Genomic DNA, 19,245 nt, shown 5'->3' with positions numbered 1-19,245 from the left:
CGAAATCCAATGATATTTAATCAGCAAATGTGTTTATCTAAAATGCAAATCACACTTCGAATGTCACTACTTAATCGTCTTTTCTGGGACCAGAAGGAAATTATTGTCCACCCTTTAAAGCACTATTTCTATTCAATCTCCTGGCAAATGCTGTAGAGAATAGTGTCTGTCTTGATTGTATTTTGGTTCAAGGATCTAAAATGTTTTCATAATTTAGAGAAGCCCTGTGTTGTTTGTTTTTTCTTCCTGAATGGCCTGAAATGAAGTTGTTTGGTTTTTTTAAATAAGAATGACAACTATGAAAAGAAATTGGAAAACATTTAAAAATAAGTTATAATACCGACATTTAATATTTGTCCTTACATGTAAAGGTTTAAACTAAAAAGAGAAATTCCAAAAGAAAAGCTGGGAACCTAGATGACAATAAATTACGAAAAATTTGAAACCATCTTCCTTTAGTAATTTATGTCCTTAAGAATATAATAATTTCTCTTATCTTTGCAGTTTTTCTTTATATTATCAGCCCAATAGTTCCAAATTATTCAGAATGAGAGACCAGGATGTCAGATTATTCTTTCTTGTTTTGATTAAAGGTCCTACCTGTGTGGGGTATTTTGTTTCTTAACTGTACATTAGTGCGTGTGTGTGTGTGTGTGTGTGTACCGTAGTTTTATTTAAAAATGACAGAGCCACCTAGCGACTCTTCACTTCTGTTACAGCATACATCTCTGTAGGGATCTGTGGGGTGGACGCCCCCTCTAGGGGTTTGGAAGTTACATTTTCATATCTATTTTCAGTCACGTATTAATTAGATACAATTTTTATTGGTCATGGCCTGAATTATTGAATGTCAAAATCAAAATAATTGTTTTTGGTCCCTGTTTTTTATTTAAACAGAAAAAAGCATTTGATGAACTTAAATAAACAGATAAAAACTGTGTTTAAAATGCAAGTTCTTTGTAATAATGTTTTGTTAAATTGCCTTTTACAATATAATCAAGGCAACTTATTAAGGAACCAATGCCAGTATAAAATAAGAATAGACAGTTGCAGACCCTGCACGGAGGCTCGCGCCTGTAATCCCAGCACTTTGGGAGGCCGAGGTGGGTGGATTGCTTGAGGTCAGGAGTTAGAGAGGCTAACATGGTGAAACACATCTCTACTAAAATGCAAAAATTAGCTGGGTGTAGTGGCGGCGTCTGTAATTCCAACTACTCATGAGGCTGAGGCAGGAGAATGCTTGAACCTGGGAGGCAGAGGTTGCAGTGAGTGGAGGTCGCGTCATTACACTTCAGTCTGGGTGACAGAGCGAGACTCCGTCTAAAAAAAAAATAGTAGACAGTTGCATGTTTTTCATCACTGGAAAATAAAACATTTTGAGAAATTATTCAACCCAAATAAAATTTCTCATTTATTTTCCACTGCTGTTTGGTAACATGCTTGTTGCTTCTTTGAAATGGCAGAGCATCAACAGTGAGTTAGAATGGAATGTAATTATTTTTAATAAATACCGTAATGGAATATAAAATGTATTACACATTAATTTCTAGCCTCCTAGAAATATTGGCACATTAGCTTTTGTTAACATTTCTACATATTTCCAAAGGCAGAAAACAGTAATATGAATTGAGAATAGCTTCAGTGCTCTTAACTTCGAATGGCTGCCATCTTGGACCAACGTCCTGCTGGGCGCAGAAAAGGTTCTTCCCGTCTCAGCACTGTGGTTTACTCATATCTGTGAAAAAAACCACCACAAATAGCAATCTAACTATGTCTCCTACCTGGTTTTCTACCTTGCACTAGTTAGTATACTTCTCTGATATCTTCAAGTATGTAAATCTGAAGCTCTTTGATGATGAATCCTTATGTGTAATTTTTTTTTTTTTTTTTTTTTAGACGAAGTCTCCCTCTGTCGGCCAAGCACCTAGGCTAGACTGTAGTGGCGCGATCCCTGCTCACTGAAAGCTCCGCCACTCGGGTTCAAGTCATTCTCTTGCCTCAGCCTCGAGAGTAGCTGGGATTACAGGTGCTTGCCACCATGCATGGCTAATTTTTTGTATTGTTTTTAGTAGAGACGGGATTTCACTGTATTGCCCAGGCAGGTCTTGAATTCAGGACCTCAAGTGATCCACCTGCCTGGCCACCCAAAGTGCTGGGATTTTAGGCGTTAGCCACCGCACCCAGCCTTATAATTTACTTTTTAAAAAACCTTGCACACTATAGGATAAGCAAATATCAATTTTTGAAAAATCAATATCTGTTGAATTAATAAACGACTACTTACACATGCCTTGTTGGAACAGAAATGAGCTTATTCAAGGAAGTGTAAAAGTACACACCCACACAACAAACAAAAACCCAAAATGGGACCTGGGAAAAATGTCAATAGCAAAAAAGAGTAGAAGCATTATCCAATTATGGAGAAAATGCACCACTCTGAAAATAACTTATTATACTGGTGGGAAGATTTTAGAAAATGTCTGCTTTTTGTTTTCAGTACAATATAAGAAAGTTTGGCTTTTATGAAACAAGACGTTAGGATAAGACGAAAAACAAGCAAACTTTGGTGCAAGTAGAGAGGAAAAAGGAGGTGAGAAAAGAATGGAAGAAAACTTGAATTGTGATCGGAGAATACAGCTTTTAGAGTAAGAGACCAAAATATATAAAGTTAATTAGTGCATTTATTGTTTTGATGAGGAAAGGATGATGTATTTAAGGAAAGATATGGAGATAACTGAAGCTGATTCCTTATTTGGTGTCATATTTTTTTTCAGAGAGTCTCGTTTCATCACCCAAGCTGGTGTGCAGTGGCATGATCTTGACTCACTGCAACCTCCACCTCCCAGGTTCAAGTCATTCCCCTGCCTCTGCCTCTCAAGTAGCTGGAATTACAGGCGCCCACCACCATGCCTGTCTAGTTTTGTATTTTTAATAGAGAGAGGGTTATATCATGTTGGCCAGGCTGGTCTTGAACTCCTGACCTCAAGTGATCTGCCTGCCTTGGCCTCCCAAAGTGCTGGGATTATAGATAGGCATGAGCCTCTCTGCATGTGGCCTGGTCATTTTTTTCCAATTTTTTTTTTAAAAATTTTTTTGAGACGAAGTTATACTCTTATTGCCCAGGTTGGAGTGCAACGGTGTGATCTCAGCTTACGGTAACCTCCTCCTCCCAGGTTCATGTGATTCTTCTGCCTCAGCCTCCTGAGTAGCTAAGATTATAGGCGCCCGCCACCATGCCTGGCTAATTTTTTGTATTTTTAGTAGAGACAGGGTGTCACTATGTTTGCCAGGCTGGTGTTGAACCCCTGACCTTGTGATCCACCCACCTCAGCCTTCCAAAGTGCTGGGATTACAGGCATGAGCTCCCATGCTCGGCCTATTTATTTCCAACTTCTGACCACTTGGTTCTCATTTTAGAGTTGGTAGTGTCATTAGAGAGGGGCAAACTGGACAGCCTCTCTCCCATTCCTCTGATGCCTCAAAGGCTGTGGCTTGCAGACTGAAACAGAACTCAGAGGGACTATTCATTTGCTCCTCTAACCAATATTTACACTTCACTTACAAAGTCTAGTGTTGGTGCGAAACTGAGGCAGCCCTATCCCCCCATGAGAGCAAGCTTTCCACTAATGTGGCGTTTGTTTTCTGTTCCACGAGTCCCTTTCCTTTCCAAGCTCTTTATGTTGATATTAACCAAACTGCTCCTGGCAGTCACCCCACTCAGCCATCTGGAAGTTGGGGAAGACTGGAGTGAGCTACAAATACCGAGTGGGCAAAAATGAAACCCAGGGCGCTCAGAAGCAGGGGCATGGCCCAGGAACCACCGAGCCATATACCAGCTGACACCAGAGACCCACGGCCCTTTTCCACTGCAAACATTAGGCATATAAAGTCTAGCAAAAACACTGAATCCTGAGGATTCTAGAAGCCTAAGCATCTGAGAATCCCACGGAAGTTTCATATACTTAATCCAGAGAAATAGAGAAAAAATTATCGGCCAAAATGTTCATGCTCCAGCAATTCCTGTGCCTGAGCAAAGGTTGTTGATCTACAGTTCTGCTTGAACCTGAGCCCCTTCCCCTTGTGTCTCGCTCCTCCCATGTCTCTGGAATGCTTCCTGGCCTCTGGCTCTAGCTGATTAACTCCATTCTTGAGCTTCCTCAGCTAACTTCTCACACTCTTCCTTCTGCTTTGGCCCCAGCCTCCTGGTGAGTCTTAGCTTTCCTTGGAGATCTTTTCTGACAGCATGCCCCTGCCCAGACTGAATCATGGCTCCCCCAGGATCCTCCCTTGGTGTCCTCTCCTGAGGCGATCTCCACTGAAGGCTGCATTTCCCCCGACTCCTCCCACCTCAGGGCCAGAAGGCAGATTGATATCTTCTTTGCTCAGTAGTGCCCCTGCCTGAACATTCTTTCTCCTCTCTCTCACTGAAAATTCCTTCAAGTCTTTTAGTTCTGCCTTCTCTCCCTCCTCCTTCTTCATTAGACTCTACTCTCTGGTCCACACTCTTCCTGTCTCCCCCAAGCTCTCTATCACAATGGAGTGACTCAGCATCCTCCAGATGACTCATCTATTGCCCTGGCCCCCCAATTTTCTTTCTTTTCTGAGATGGAATCCCTCTCTGTCAATAGACTGGAGTGCAGTGGCATGATCTTGGCTTACTGCAACCTCTGCCTCCCGGGGTCAAGCGATTCTCCTGCCTCAGCCTCCTGAGTAGCTGGGACTACAGGCACACGCCACCATGCCCAGCTAATGTTTGTATTTTTAGTAGAGACAGGGTTTCACTATGTTGGTCAGGCTGGTCTCGAGCTCCTGACCTCAGGTGATCTGCCTACGTCGGCCTCCCAAAGTGTTGGGATTACAGGCGTGAGCCACCACACCCGGCCAAGGTATTTTTAAAAATGGTATATAAAATTTTTGCACACAGACATGTACAGATCAAAGACCATGTGGAGATACAGGAAGACAACCCTCTGCAAGCCAATGGAGAGGCCCTTAGGAAATGAACCTGCCAACACCTTGGTCTTGGACTTCTAGCCCTAAGAACTATGAGGAAATGCATTTCTGGTTTGTTTTTTTTTAAACAGTCTCACTCTGTCACCCAGGCTGGGGTGCAGTAGTGCAATCTTGGCTCACTGCAACCTCCATCTCCCGGTTCAAGCAATTCTCCTGCCTCAGCCTCCCAAGTAGCTGGGATAACAGGCATCTGCCACAACACCCAGCTAATTTTTGTATTTTTAATAGAGGTAGGGTTTCGCCATGTTGGTCAGGCTGGTCCTGAACTCCTGACCTCAGGTGATTCGCCCACCTTGGCTTCTCAAAGTGCTTGGATTACAGGCACGAGCCACTGCACCTAGTAACATTTCTGTTCTTCAAGCCATCCAGTCTGTATCATACTTTGTTGTGGCAGCCCTAGCAAACTAATATGTAGGTGGGTTTCCATTCCTTCTCTTTAAAAAATTTTGATTACTGTTTTTTTCTTTCTTTTTTTTTTTTTTGAGATGGAGTCTCACTCTCTTGCCAGGCTGGAGTGCATGGCAAGATCTCAGCTCACTGCAACCTCCGTGTCCCAGGTTCAAGCGATTCTCCTGCCTCAGCCTCCCGAGTAGCTGGGATTACAGGTGTGCACCACCAAGCTCAGCTAATTTTTCTTTTTTTTTTTTTTTGAGACGGAGTTTCGCTCTTGTTACCCAGGCTGGAGTGCAATGGCATGATCTTGGCTCACGGCAACCTCTGCCTCCTGGGTTCAGTCAATTCTTCTGCCTCAGCCTCCTGAGTAGCTGGGATTACAGGCACACGCCACCATGCCCAGCTAATTTTTTGTATTTTTAGTGGAGACGAGGTTTCACCATGTTGACCAGGATGGTCTCGATCTGTTGACCTTGTGATCCACCCGCCTCGGCCTCCCAAAGTGCTGGGATTACAGGCATGAGCTACTGTGTCCGGCCGATTACTGCTTTTTTTTTTTTTGAGACAGAGTCTCTCTCCGTCGCTAGGTGCCAGGCTGGAGTGCAATGGTGCGATCTCAGCTCACTGCAACCTCCGCCTCCCGGGTTCAAGCAATTCTCCTGCCTCAGCCTCCCGAGTAGCTGGGATTACAGGCATGTGCCACCATGCCCAGCTAATTTTTGTATTTTTAGTGGAGACCGGGTTTCAGTATGTTGGCCAGGATGGTCTCAATCTCTTGCCCTCGTGATCCACCCGCCTTGGCCTCCCAAAGTGCTGGGATTACAGGTCTGAGCCACCATGCCCGGCCGTTTACTGTTTTTTTTTTCTTTAGAAACAGAGTCTTGTTCTGTCGCTCAGGCTGGAGTACAGTGGTGACATAGAGCTCACTGCAGCCTCAAACTCCCAGGCTCAAGTCATCCTCCCATCTAAACCTCCCAAGTAGCTAGGACCACAGGCATATACCACCACGCCTGGTTAATTTATTTTTTATTTTTTTGTAGAGATGGAGTCTCACTATGTTGCCCAGGCTGGTCTCAAACTCCTGGCCTCAAGCTATCCTCCCTCCTTGGGCTCCCAAAGTGCTGGGATTATAGGTTTGATCTACCATGCCTGGCCATCAGCAGAATTCCCTGAAAACCGGATTCTCCTCTTTTGTTCTGTATGGATCCTTTGTTCCTGATTTCTGTGAAGGGTCTGTTGTTGATCTGGTTATCTAAGCCAGAAAATTAAGGGTCTTCTACCTCAGTCACCAAGTCGTGCCATGATAACACTTTATTCTCTCTATCCCACTGGCAGCATTGAGGGTCACCCACCTTCACTTCCTCCTGGATTAGTGCTGTGTCAGTCCCTTGCTGGCCTCCCTGCCTTCTTTTGTGCCTTCCAGTCCTTTCTCTACACCACCCTCATAAGGATCTGCTAAGAAGGCAGATCAGTCATGAGTCTCCCGTGTTTCCAACTCTTAGTGGCTCCCACTGCATGACACATGTGATGCTAGCAGAGGCAGCTCATTTAGCCAGCCTTGTCTGCACTGCATGCTGGTTTCATACTCTTCTAAAGCTCACTGTTTTGCCAAATTTGGTCATTCTGAAAACTTCTTCATGATTTTTGCCAATTCTTTTTTTTTTTTTTTTTTTACTTTTTAAATTTTTTCTTTCTTCTTTTTTTGTATCTACCGTATACAATTGAGATTTTTGCTGATTCTCTACACCACTTATGCTACTAACTACTTAATGTTTTTCTTTTAATTGATTCCATTTTTAAACTTACATTCAATTTTTCTCCCCGTTTTTTTTTTCTTTTGGCTATGAGGTCTGTCAGCCAGGCTGGAGTATAGTGGAGTGATCTTGGCTCACTGCAACCTCCACCTCCTGGGTTTGAGTGATCCTCCCACCTCAGCTTGCAGAGTAGCTGGGACCACAGGTGAGTGCCACTGTCCCTGGCTAAGTTTTTGTATTTTGGGTAGAGGTAGAGTTTTGCTATGTTGCCTAGGATGGTCTCGAACTCCTAAACACAAGCGATCTGCCTACCTCAGCATCCCAAAGTGCAGGAATTACAGACGTGAGCCACCATACCTGGCCCCATTTTTTGAAAAAGAAACCATACAGCATTACTGTAAATTAAAAATTTGAAAAGATCACTTGCCATAAACAGAAGGGAAACAATATAAATAGATCATTAATAATACTGATAAAAGTGTTTCCAGGCTGGGCGCCGTGGCTCACACCTGTAATCCCAGCACTCTGGGAGGTAGAGGTGGGCAGATCACTTGAGGTCAGTAGTTCGAGACCAGCCTGGTCAACATGGTGAAACCTCAGCTCTACTAAAAATACAAAGATTGGGCCAGGCACGGTGGCTCATGCCTGTAATCTCAGCACTTTGGGAGGCTGAGGCAGGCAGATCACGAGATCAGGAGTTCAAGACCAGACTGACCAATATGGTGAAATCTCATCTCTACTAAAAATACAAAAATTAGCTGGGTGTGGTGGCACCAGCCTGTGGTCACAGCTACTCAGGAGACTGAGGTAGGAGAATAACTTGACCCCGGGAGGCAGAGGTTGCAGTGAGCTGAGATCTCGCCACTGTACGCCAGCCTGGGTGACAAGAGGGAAACTCCGTCTCAAAAACACAAATTGTTTCCTTATGTAATGTTGTTAAATGTTTTAAAATGTAAGCATAAATATTGTAATACAGGTTAATTTCATTGGTTAACAAAGATCTAAACCTGAAAATAGATCTTCAGTAAGAATAGAACTGTTCTGATTGGTGTAGAAACAAAATGATATTAAGTTTAATGAGGATTATTTTCAAATTTTGTTCTACATTAGTAAAACAAATCTGTTTTTTGAACTTTGTAACGCCTGTGATCCTAGCAGTTTGGGAGGCCAAGATGGGCATATTGCCTGATCTTAGGAGTTTGAGACCAGCCTGGGCAACACAATGAAACCCCGTCTCTACTAAAATACAAAAAAACTAGCCAGATGTGGTGGCGCATGCCAGTAGTCCCAGCTACTGGAGAGGCTGAGGCATAAGAATTGCTCGAACCTGGGAGGCAGAGGTTGTAGTGAGCTGAGACTGCGTCACTGCACTCTAACCTGGGCAACAGAACGAGACCCTGGGCAACAGAACGAGACTCTGTCTCAAAAAAAACCCCAAACCAACAAACCAAAAAAACCAGCATGAAGACTTGCAGCTCTCACGTGTCTATATGGGAAATGAAAAATGTATTTAATTGCCCCATTTGATAGATTTGGCTTTTTATTTTATTTTTATTTTTCAGTTTGAGACAGGGTCTCCCTCTGTCACCCAGGTTGGAGTGTAGAGGCACCATCTCAGCTCACTGCAGCCTCAAACTCCCTGGCTCAAGTGATCCTCCCACTTCAGCCTCCCAAGTAGCTGGGACCACAGGCACATGCCACCACTCCCAGCTAATCTTTTAGATTTTTTGTATTTTAGTGGAGATGGGGTCTCACTATGTGCCCAGGCTAATCTCGAACTCCTGGGCTCATGCGATACTCCCACTTCAGCCTCCCAAAGTGCTTGGATTATAGGCACGAGCCACTGTGCCCAGCCTTGCTACATTTTATTCAGTAAATATTTGTTTCCCAAAGCCATCTTAAGAAATCCTAGGATCTGTTGTGAATTTATGAAGATGTTAGGTTGGCGAAAAGTAATTTAATGGCAAAAACCGCAATTACTTTTGCACCAACCTAAGTATAATCCAAGATAATATGCAAAAAAGAATAGAGAAAGGATTTCTTGTCCCTGACTACTGTTACTGGACTATGATTATGAAAATCTTTTGACTTGGTCAGGCACAATGGCTCACGCCTGTAATCTCAGATCTTTGAGAGGCCAAGGCAGGCGAATTACTTGAGGCCAGGAGTTCAAGACCAGCCTGGCCAATATGGTGAAACCCCATCTCTACTAAAAATACAAAAATTAGCTGGGTGTGGTGGTGCACACTTGGAATCCCAGCTACTTAAGAGGCTGAGGAATGAGCTTGAACTGGGAGGTAGAGATTGCAGTGAGCTGAGATCATGCTACTACACTCCAGCCTGGACGACAGAGTGAGACTATCTCACAAAAGACAGAAAGAAAGCAAAAAGAGAGACAGAGAAAGAAAACCTTTTGTCAGCTGCATCAAATGGTTTTTATGCCCTGCAAAATGTTTTCGGTAAACATTTCGGGTGAGTTTATGACCACTTTCATTTATGAATACAAGAACTATCTATTGAGCACGCCAGACCCTGGCTCTAGCTGTAGGTATAGTTGATAAACAATGAAAAATAGTAAGTCAAATACTATTTTTCTAAAAAAAAGAAAAAAGATAAATAATGAATTCCTGCTCCCACAGAGCTTCAGACAAGAAGATTCCCAGTCTGCATGACCCAGGGGACCAAGGGACTCAGTGGCCCCGGCCACCCCTGGCCCAGGCTCCACAATTTCAAAGGTCACTTTATCATTCCTGGGAAAAACTGAAATAAGCTTGTCTTTTAAGGTTAAATTGGGCTTTCAAATGAGCAAAACTTATCTACAAGATATGCTGATTTGCAAATCCTCACCCAGATCTCTATGAAGATACAAGTTTTCTTCTGGAAAGATTGAATTCTTCTCGTCTCTTACAGAAAGGAGTGGGCTGAGTGCAGGGGCTCATGTCTATAATCTCAGCACTTTGGGAGGTGGAGGTGGAAGAATCACTTGAGCCTGCAGAGGTGGGGGCTACAATGAGCCGTGATTGTACCATTGCACGCCTGCCTAGGTGACAGAGCAAGACCCTGTCACAAAAAAATCAAATCAGTGGTGTCATAAGTTTTCTGGCCTCCATTATATATGAAATCTCTTTGTATAAGCAGCAGATATATTTTACTGACTTACCATACTTCTTCTTAAGCAACTTCCGGTTGAATCTAGACTCATTCTTCACAGCCTTTATATCCTACAGCCCTCTGCTCTTCCTTCCTTCCCTCCCTCCCTCCCTTCCTTCCTTCCTTCCTTCCTTCCTTCCTTCCTTCCTTCCTTCCTTCCTTCCTTTCTTTCTTTCCTTCCTTCCTTCTTTCTTTCCTTCCTTCCTTCTTTCTTTCTTTTCTTTCTTTCCTTTCTTTCTTTCTTTCTTTCTTCTTTCTTTTCCTTTCTTTCCTCTTTCTTTCTTTCTTTCTTTCGACGAAGTTTCTCTTGTTGCCCAGGTTGAAGTGCAATGGCACGATCTTGGCTCACCACAACCTCTGCCTCCCAGGTTCAAACGATTCTCTTGCCTCAGCTTCCTGAGTAACTGGGATTACAGGCATGCGCCATGACTCCCGGCTAATTTTGTCTTTTTAGTAGAGACAGGGTTTCTTCATGTTGGTCGGGCTGGTCTTGAACTCCCAACTTCAGGTGATCCACTCGCCTCAGCCTCCCAAAGTGCTGGGATTACAGGCATGAGCCACTGTGTCCCGCCCTTGTTTCTGCTTTTTAAAGTTGATGATTACCTTTCATATAATAGGTACCCATAAATGTTTTTGATGATGATGATGATGATGATGATGACTATGACAGTAACTAAGATACTGCTCCTGCTGCTGCTGCTGTTGTCGACCGTGATAATATTGGGATAACCTTGACTATATGGCTGCTTCCTGATTCTAGATCTGCATGGATCAGCCCCACTCACCAGGGCTGAGATTGGAGAAGTTGAACTGACCCAATTTTCTAATCAGGCTTCCCAGTCCTAGTGTGGAGTCATCCAGGGAGTTTGTTAAAATGCAGATTCCTTGGCCCCACCCAAGACTCCAAGTCTCCAAGAGAGTCTGCATTTCTAGAGAGGGATGCCTGCAGGCTAGTTCTTCCAATCTCCTCCTTCCCCTCTCCAGTGATTCTGGCACTGCTGAATTTGGAGCATAATTAATTATTTAAAACCTCTAAAATGAAAAGAAATGTTGTTTTATAGACATAAATGATAAACTAGTAATTCCCAAGCTGGGGAGATATGGGAGAAACATCAGAATCAAAGTCTTTTTGTTTGTTTGTTTGTCTGAGACAGGTTCTCTCTATGTTTCCCATGCTGGAGTGCAGTGGCACAAACATGGCTCACTGCAGCCTTTACCTCCTGGCTCAAGAGATTCTCCCACCTCATTCTCCGAAGTAGCTGGAACCGCAGGTGTGTGCTACCTCACCAGGATAATTTTTAATTTTTTGTAGTGACAAGGTCTCCCTATGTTGCCGAGGCTGGCCTCAAATTTCTGGGCTCACATGATCCTCTCGCCTCAGCCTCCAAAAATGTTGGGATTATGGGCATGAGCCACCATGCCCTGCACACACTCTTTTTCAATATTGGATGTAATCAAAGTTTACCAAACGTATAGGTGAAAAAGATATTTTATTGTTTTAACTTCTTCTTGTTTAATTATAAGTAAGTTTTTGTATCTTCTCGTATATTTATTCTTTTTCTGTGATCAATGTCCTTTGCATGTTTTGTTGGGTTGTTTGAATTTTTATATATTGACAAGAATCTTTGCATTAGCCCTCTGACGGGCAAACTACATGGCCTCTCTAAGCTTTGGTTTTCTCATCTGGAGAATAAGAACAGTAATCTAATGCTAATAGTAATTGTAACTTGTATTGACCACTTACTGCAGGTACTTTTCTAAGCAGTTCTCTCATTTCAGGGCTGCTAGTCTATATGGTGCCTTGGCACAAATAAGAAAAAGGCACCCTTTCCTTGGGGTCATACCTCCCTGTGGTGGGGTACAGGGGTCGAGGGTAGGCACTGGATTTCAGCCTTATTTATTCCCTTAGTAGTTTACCTTCCTCCAGGCACAAACTGCCCAATCATTCGCAGCAGCCCTGTTTCCTTTAATTTTTATAAACAATCCTATAAAGAAGGGACTATTATCATCATTTTAGGTCACTTCCCCAGGACCACACAGATTAGTGGCGAATTCAGAGCCTATGATTAATTGTTGTGCTGTATGGCATTTACCACAAAGGGCTGAAGTCAGTATCAATCAGGACAGTCCTCATAAAGCACTCAGCACAAGGCCGGGCTCAGTGGCTCAAGCCTGTAATCCCAGCACTTTGGGAGGCCAAGGAGGGTGGATCACGAGGTCAAGAGATCGAGACCACTTGGTCTCGATGGTGGCGCGTGCCTGTAATCCCAGCTACTCAGGAGGCTGAGGCAGGAGAATTGCCTGAACCCAGGAGGCAGAGGTTGCGGTGGGCCGAGATCGCGCCATTGCACTCCAGCCTGGGTAACAGGAGCGAAACTCCGTCTCAGAAAAAAAAAAAAAAAAAAAAAAAAGAGCACTCAGCACAGTGTCTGATGGGTAGTCAACACCTAATAAAATGTATGAAATATTAGCCTTTAGTCTGTCATGCGTTGCAAATACTATTTTCCAGTTTCGTCATTTGGCATTTGATTTTGCTTGTGGTGTTGGCTAGCCATCACAATTTTTTTTTTTTTTTTTTTTTTTTTTTTTTTTTTTTTTTTTTTTTTGTGGCGGAGTTTCGCTCTTGCTACCCAGGCTGGAGTGCAATGGCGCGATCTCGGCTCACCGCAACCTCTGCCTCCTGGGTTCAGGCAATTCTCCTGCCTCAGCCTCCTGAGTAGCTGGGATTACAGGCGCGCGCCAATGTGACCAGCTAATTTTTTGTATTTTTAGTAGAAACGGGGTTTCACCATGTTGACCAGGATGGTCTCGAACTCTTGACCTCGTGATCCACCCACCTCAGCCTCCCAAAGTGCTGGGATTACAGGCGTGAGCCACCGCGCCCGGCTCACAATTTTTATATAATCTGATTTATCTTTTACTTTATGATTTTTTTTTTTTTTTTTTGAGATGGAGTCTCACTCTGTTGCCAGGCTGGAGTGCAGTGGCGCAATCTTGGCTCATTGCAACCTCTTCCTCCCGGGTTCAAGCGATTCTTCTGCCTCAGCCTCCTGAATAGGTGGGATTACAGGCACCCACCACTATGCCCAGATAATTTTTGTGTATTTTTAGTAGAGATGGGATTTCACCATGTTGGTCAGGAGTTGGAGACCAGCCTGGCCAACATGGTGAAAACCCTGTCTCTCAGAGTGTAGTGATGCATGCCTGTAGTCCCAGTTACTTGGGAGGCTGAGACAGGAGAATCGCCTGAACCCAGGAAGCCAAGGCTGCTGCAGTGCACCAAGATTGTACCACTGCATTCCAGCCTGGGCAAGACAGTGAGAAAAAAAAAGGGGGGGAAGAGACAAAGAGAATACTCTTTTCCTCCTGAATTCCTCTTCTTTGGTCTGACCACCTTCCCACTTTAGCCTGGGCAAGACAAAGTAAGACCAAAGAAAGAAGGGAGGGAAGGGGAGGGGAGGGGAGGGAGGGGAGGGGAGGGGAGGGGAGGGGAGGGGAAAGGAGAAAGGAAGGAAGGAGGGAGGGAGGGAGGAGGAAAAAAAAGAAAGAAAGCTCTTTTCCTCCTGAGGGTCTTGGGAAGTTTCCCTTCTTTGGTCTGACCACCTTCCCAGCCTTTCAGTCAGTTAGTTGCTGCTGCTCCTCAGAGGCTCCCAGCCTTATCCTCAGACAGCCCTGGCTCTTCCCCCACCTCCCCAAAGTGGCTGAGGGATGCTTGATAATAGTCTCATATTAATCTTCATTCATAGCTCATTCACAGTTGGTAACTAGGATGTGTTTCTGTGACATTTTTAAATATTTGGTTGTGGTTTCCCTGAGAGGACTGTGGACTGTGGACTTCCAGGTCAGGGGCTGTGACTGTTTTGCTTGCTTCTAGGAATAGAACACAGTGCAGGGCACAGAGTAGCTGCTCAATAAATATTTCCTCCACAAATGAATGAATTGTGAGAGAGGAAGGCAGAGAGCCCTCAGAGAATGAAGGAGGCTGACACAAGTAGATGATGTCTTAGGATGCCATGGGTACTCTGTCAGGGTGGGTGGGTGGAGGGACACTGAGAATTAGGGAAGGGGTGGACATAGCCTGGGCAGATTTGGTGGAAACTGATGTAGAATACTACAGTCTGCAGCCATCCATAGACAGGCAAAACCCCTTCAGGGTAGAGGGGTGTTGATAAGAAATGACCACTCTACCGTGTTCCACTCCACTCTACTCTAATTTCACTCTACTTTGCTGTACTCTATTCCATTCTACCCTACTCTACTTTACTCTACCCTACTCTACTGTCTCCTACTCTACTGTCCTCTCCTCTAGTCTACTGTACTTTTATCTACTCTATTGTAATCTACTGTGCTCTACTGTCTTCTACTCTACTGTACCCCACTCTACTGTACTCTACTACATTCTACTGTACTGTGCTGACTCCACTCTACTGCAGTCTACTCCACTGCATTCTATAGTACTTTAATCCACTCTTCTATAATCTACTGTACTCTGCTGTCTCCTACTCTACTGTACCCTACTATACTGTACTCTACTACACTGTGTTCTACTATATTCTACTGTACTCTACTGCACTCCACTCTATTCTACTGTACTGCACTCTGCTCTACTCTACTGTATTCCATTCCACTCGACCCTACCATCCTCTACTCAACTCTACTGTACTCCACTCTACTGTATCCTACTCTACTTTACTCCACTCCACCCTACTCTACTCTACTGTACTCTCGTCTATTCAACTCTACTTTTCTCTACTCTACTCTATTCTACCCTAATCTACTGTACTTCACTCTACTATATTCTACTGTATGATATATGATACTCTACCCTACTCTACTTTATTGCACTCTACTCTACCCTACTGTGATTTGCTGGACTATACTGTACTCTGCTCTACTTTGTGTGGGTTGAGGCCTCTGTCCCTTCAGAAGAGGCACAGATGCTTAATAAATAATTGCTGAATTAATGAAATGTTCCACGTTGGAATTTTTGTAGCCTTTCTGTGAAATAAGATTACTGGTTTCATGACTTCATTTTTCTGAAACAAAGCTAAATCTCCTGTCAGAGATTTATTTCAAGAATTTACTATTACTTAATCTAAAAGTGATAATTTATATATTTTGTGTATATACACAAAATATATAAATTAGAAGTGGTGGTAAAACAAAGGTAATTAAGATGCCAGCATTTCCCTATTGTTGTAACACTTTGACATTATTATTGAGTGTTGACAGGTTTCCTAGTTAATAATATATGCATATTGACTATCAAAATTAAACTGTTGAGGCACTGTTTCATTTCAGACAGATATGAGCTATATTATGTTTAATATGTCTATTGATATCTATTACTGATCAATAAAGAATTTTTGCATTTAATCAACTTGAGGCATTCAAGCACTTTATAGTAGACCATCTTCCTGTTTTCCGTTTAGGTTTTCTCCTGTTAAATGATTTCAAGAAGGTAAAAGGGAAAAAAAAGCAGAATGGATGAGCTGGCAGTTCTTCCAATCCTTAGTGTATTTCCCTTGCATAACCTGATGCACTGTTCACTTTTGCAAAAATAAATAGGACAGCAAAGTGTGTAACTTTCCAATATGAATGCACTTACTAGATTTTTAAATTATTGAGACGGGGTCTCACTCTATTGCCCAGGCTGGAGTGCAGTGGCGCAATCTCGGCTCACTGCAACCTCCACCTCCCGGATTCAAAGGATTCTCCTGCTTCAGCCTCCTGAGTAGCTGGGATTACAGGCATGCCCCACCACGCCCCAGTAATTTTTGTATTTTAGTAGAGACAGTGTTTCACCATGGTGGCCAGGCTGGTCTCAAACTCCTGGTCTCAAGTGATCCACCTGTCTCAGCCTCCCATAGTGCTGAAATTACAGGTGTGAGCCACCGCCCCTCACCTACCTGCTAGATTTTATTGCTTGAAATTAGTTCACTTTTATTGCTGACACTCTTTATGAAGAGTACTTGGAGGAAAGTCTTTTGAAAAGAAGACTGTAATATTTGTTATACCTGATGACGCTTTTGTACTGTTTGTTCAGTAGTAAGTCTCTGGCAGAATATTTGAATGGTAGCCACTTCAAAATAGGCAAATCGTTCCCCCTACTGAGGATGTGAAAATGCATCTCAGTATCTCTGTATTTTCAAATCTTGTCTGGCAAAAACATTAGATCTGAAAAGAGGAGTAATTTCAAGATTAAAGAAAGCATTGGGCAAAGACTAGTAGGACCAAGGCTAGTAGCGCCAGCCTCAGATGATTTGTACATGAAAGCCGCCTTTCCGTCTGCAGCTTTATGCATTTCCAAAAGACACACAAATCAGGGGCTCAGCTTGATCTTTCGCCTCCCGCTCAGCTCTTCAGAAAGAGACGAGGAGCTGTGGCATTAGCCCAACACCTTTGTCAGGTGCGTTTTCTCTATTGTTCACCAAAAGGCAAGGGATTAAGATGAGGGGGTCAGGGTGGCAATTTTTTTATGATTCTTCCTAAGCCAGAAGAGACACTTTTCTTAGAGAGCTGTGGAAAAGAATGCAGACCGCTGAGTGCTTTGAGAACTTGTTTCAAAGCACCTGGAGCGTGTGTGTCTAATCCATACTGTAAAACAGCTGACTTCTGCTTCCTCAAAGCCAACTCCCCTGCCCACCCCAGCCCCTTCCCTTCCACAGGTTATTCCTCTGGCCCCTACAGCCTTGCTCTTTTAATCTTAGAAATAAAAGGAGTTCCACCACCCACAGCTATGAGGGGGATGCAGTCACCTTTATTTACATGAATGGGAGAGCTCTTGCCACTTCCTGCCCCCACCACTGTGGTGCCCATCGAGGGTAAGAGTTAGATTTGGAAATACCTAGCCTGTCAAACTGATGAGGTCTGCAATAGAGACAGTTTATGTGAATATGGGCCCCAGGCTTCTGGGGAGTTTGATGCCTATGGTCTCTTTGGCACAGTTATTCTTCAGCACCCTTAGGAAAGGTTCTGTTGAAATACAAGGAATTGAAGCTTCCTTCTCCAATTGTACCTGGCCACCATTTATTGATCCATTTAGCCTCTCAGAAGTCCTGCAAGCCACAGAGACGTGACTGTATTACACAACACAATGCATAATTTTAAATTAAATTAAATTAAATTTATTTATTTGAGATGAAGTCTCACTCTTATTCCCCAGACTGGAGTGCAGTGGTGCAATTTCGGCTCACTTCGACCTCCTCCTCCCAGGTTCAAGTGATTCTACTACCTCAGCCTCTCAAGTAGCTGCGATCACAGGTGTCCGTCACCAAGGCCAGCTAATTTTTGTATTTTTTTAGTAGAGATGGGGGTTTCACCATGTTGGCCAGGCTGGTCTCAAACTCCCGACTTTGTGATCCGCCTGCCTTGGCCTCCCAAAGTGCTGGGATTACAGGTGTGAGCCACTGTGCCTGGCCTAAATTTTACAAGTGAGGAGGATCTTGGGAATTTTTCCCTCAGTTTGGGGTTGTTGGGGGAGGCACTCAAACTCCTTGTGCATCTGGCTTCTCTGTCAGCCTGAGAAATGGTAGCTACCAATTGGCTGCTCAGAGAGTAAAACATTTTTAAATTAAATCTCCACATATAGTGTTGAATGCCCAGAGATTTAAGGCTGAATAAAAGGATTGTGAACACTTCAAAAACAAAGCTAGTTCTTTGAATAGTGTGTAAAGGCTTAGAATCAGTCATGCATCAGAGAGGAAGGAAAGGAAGCAAGATGACATCTGCTCCATCTACAGAGACAGTGGTACTTAGGGCCTTGTTTTAGAGGCCTTGGGAAACTGTGTCCCAAGAGATGTCCAGTGACAGACAAGTCCCGGGTAATGACCTGTTTTCCCATGGGGAGGCTTTCTTCCATGATTGTCATGCTAACTGCCACACCAGGGTCATGTCTTGGAGCACCAGGGCTATGATACAGTTGGCTACTGCCATGTTCCCCAGTCTAACACTACATGTAACACATAATTGGCCTGGGGGGATTGTGAAATCCTTGCTGCTGTATCCTATTGTTAATCAATCAGAGGGTCTGATGATGCTGTACCTCTTCAGATGTTCCTTTAGCTTCCTAAAAATCTGTTTCTGTAAAAGGTAAAGAGTATTTACTTTTAATCTCAAGCTTATCCTTGAAGGAGCCTGTAATTGATGATGGCACTGAAGGTTGCAGTTTGCTTTTATTCAACTGTTTTCCCCTACTAAATACACATTATGGCTTATTTGATGATGCACTCTTCTTTGGCAGATCGAGGGCTTTCTGCAGGAAATAGACAAGTTCAGATGTGAGAAAACTGCATATTCTTGACCTGTTCTCCACTCTTGATCCTGCCATGTAAATCCTACTTCAATTTACTGTAAAGATTTTATATAAAAGAGGCAATATTGAAGCTATTTTCCTGCTAAAGTCATTCCAGGTTTAAATTTAAAATAATTTTCTTTATTTTATTTTATAGAGACTGGGTCTCACTTCGTTGCCTAGGCTGGAGAGCCATGGCATGATCATAGCTCACTGCAGCCTCAAATGCCTAAGCTTAAGTAATCTTCCCTCCTCATCCTCCTGAGAAACTAAGACTACAAATGAGCATCACCACACTCAGCTAATTTTTAAATTTTTTGCAGAGATGGAGTCTCACGATGTTGCCAAGACTGGCCTCAAAATCCTGGTCTCAAGTGATCCTCCTGCCTTGGCTTCCCAAAGTGCTGAGATTATAGGTATTAGTCACCATGCCTAGCCCTAAATTTAAGGTAATTTCCTAAATAAACACTTTCGCTGGGTGCGATGGCTCACGCCTGTAATCTCAGCACTTTGGGAGGCCGAGGCAGGCGGATCACAAGGTCAGGAGATTGAGACCATCCTGGCCAACATAGTTAAACCCCGTCTCTACTAAAAACACAAAAATTAGCTGGGCATGGTGGCACGTGCCTGTAATCCCAGCTA

The 19,245-nt window shown here is 43.5% G+C and overlaps 1 pseudogene; it reads left to right on the top strand.

Moving 5' to 3' along the window:
• Nucleotides 1–4,605: 4,605 nt before the first annotated feature.
• Nucleotides 4,606–5,854, top strand: LOC144579119 (putative uncharacterized protein CCDC28A-AS1; annotated as a pseudogene).
• The last annotated feature ends 13,391 nt before the right edge of the window (nucleotides 5,855–19,245 follow it).

This window comes from Callithrix jacchus, chromosome 14 (assembly GCF_049354715.1).
Source record: "Callithrix jacchus isolate 240 chromosome 14, calJac240_pri, whole genome shotgun sequence".
Classification (NCBI taxonomy): domain Eukaryota; kingdom Metazoa; phylum Chordata; class Mammalia; order Primates; family Cebidae; genus Callithrix; species Callithrix jacchus.
This window is presented reverse-complemented; position numbering and strand designations above follow the sequence as displayed.